Raw genomic sequence first — 2,350 nt, forward strand, 5'->3', positions numbered from 1 at the left:
AACAGAAAGTGCAGGGATAGGATCCGGGTGGTGCAGTGTTGGTCTTTTACCTGATTTAATGTTTGGAGCAGACGTTAAGTCTACGGTTGCACTTTTTCCAGTCAAATTCAGCTCGTCCCATTGCTTGAATACAGCAGTTAGCCTAGCATCTTAGCTTGGCAAAAGTGGTCAAAAATACTACTTGCATGAAGGCACGATGGGTGTATCCAGAGTCACTGTTATAAGAACCGTAGCACAATGATTTGCGCTTCAGTGTCGGTGAAGTTTGATGCTGTTTTACCAAATTTATTTAAATTTAAACACAACTGAAGAGTTTGTACGCRCAACAGTGTCCAGTGTACATAGTCACGTGTATTTACGAACATTTCCCGGCAAAATATTTTCCTCGGTTCTCCACATTTTGATTATTATTTATCCCAACTTTTCTAAGATGCTTTCTGACATAAAATTCTAAACTTTAACTTTTTTCTAAAAAAGTTCTATTTTGTTATAGTTTCAACATTTGATACGCTTTCTAATGTTTACGTAATCTAAAAACTTTTTTCCAGAATATGGGTTTTATTTTAAGCAATAAGATGTCAATATATAACTGACGGGCATTAACATATCATGCATAGGGATTTTTGTGTAAAAGAAATCACAGCAGCTTTAAGTGCCCATAAATCCATCACGGCCTTCTGTGAAATAAATTCACAGCAAAAAGCTTGTGGTGACATTTTATGGTGGAAAGTTTTCAAAGTCATTTCTCAAGGATTTTTTTTTCAGCAACATACATAATCTGTTAGCATCAAAGGAGCATACATGCATAAATAATTGACTCATTGACTTAAAGGGGGCCAGCGTAGATTAATTAAGCTTGAATACTAATTATGTTTTCTGTCTGCACCCACTGACGCCGTTGTTATTTAGCAGAAACTGTTTGGTGGCTCCCAATTACCGTGCACACATAAGGTTGCTCTATAAATTAAGATGTTTTAATGTTAGAGCGGCCTTTTTAGGTCTTTGAAACTAAATGCTAACCTTATCTTTGGTCATTTAAATGATGATGCTTTGTAGTTGGTTTCAATTTTCTTATGACATTTTCATTGATAAAGCCGTTTTTATGTTTTTCATGTGAGACTTTCACAACTTTAAAATATAGTGATTATCACTCGTGTTTAATGGCGAGTAATGCAATTATCCATGTCTGTTAGCAAAATATGCAATGAACTGTGTGTGTATTTTTGTTTTTTTGTGCCAATTTTGGCGAAAACCAAATCGTGTGCAGGGAAATCGGTGTCAAGCTTGAGAAAACTTTTTTGTCACTTTGTCTGGAAATGGTAGCTCGGAGTGCTTGGGTGAGGAGGGGTCTCTGCTGCCCCGCTCTCCCCTGGCAGGCGGCGTGCRCAGGGACAGAGGGAGACGGCTCCGAGCCGGGGCCTTGTTTACAGCTGTGTTGGAAGGAAAACAGGCAGACGTAAATGAGGGTTGACGGTTTCATGAAGCACAATTGGTTGACGGCAGATTCAATGTGACTGCGCTGAACTGGGCGATGATCCGTACAGTATGCAAAATTCACTTTCTAGCTGGTCTGTGCCCACCAGCCCCTAGCAGCGAGCGGTCTTCCCCAAGCCCTTCTAGCTATGCCTTTGAATGCAACAAGAACTGAACGAGGCATTGTTGTGCTCTATTCCTTTTGACAACAATCACATTTAAAAGGAAAGAAAAGAAAATAAGTCATGAATTTCTTTTGGCACCAATTCTAAATGAAATTTTTTTTCTCATCTTGTCTAAAAAGTACAGAATTGTAAGACAAAGGAAGTGTATTTAATGTGTAGATGCCTTCAAATGACAGATGATCTCAGGGATTAGGCCATGCTATGTCCAGTAAATTTCACAACAGACCCAAATATCTTCGCAACGTGGTGATAACTCAACACCATACATTTAGTATATTTCTCTACAATATTATGGTAATATGTATGAAAATTTCCCCTGCTCTGGGGAAYGTTACATTGCCATTGTCACCACTCTTGTTTGAAGAGCCATTTCCGAACATTCAGTCCAGTTCACAAACCTTTGTGACATTTTTTCCTCCTCAGGATTAAATCATTGTTATCAGTTTCGAAGTGAAACATCTGCATGTTTCATCTACTCATGGCATCTCAGGAAAAGGTCTTCAAATGGACTGAGGATGTTGTCAGTGGGGGTCTGGAGAGCAAAACGAGAACCACATATTTTCTCTTAATCTTTAAGACAAAGAGGCTTACATGGTGTTTAGAGTAGATCTTTAGTGACAGTAACCAGAAGCATTAAGCCCGAGGCGTTTGGGCTCTACTTATTCTGTACTATTTTCATCTTGTGCATGCAC

At 38.9% G+C, this 2,350-nt stretch overlaps 1 protein-coding gene across 1 annotated transcript in view; it reads left to right on the top strand.

Annotated features, from left to right (window-relative positions):
- ofcc1 (orofacial cleft 1 candidate 1) overlaps positions 1-2,350 on the top strand; it is a 101,593-nt gene that overhangs the window by 3,811 nt on the left and 95,432 nt on the right. The window lies entirely within an intron of this gene.

Source organism: Austrofundulus limnaeus, unplaced genomic scaffold, assembly GCF_001266775.1.
Source record: "Austrofundulus limnaeus strain Quisiro unplaced genomic scaffold, Austrofundulus_limnaeus-1.0 Scaffold50, whole genome shotgun sequence".
Taxonomy (NCBI): Eukaryota; Metazoa; Chordata; class Actinopteri; order Cyprinodontiformes; family Rivulidae; genus Austrofundulus; species Austrofundulus limnaeus.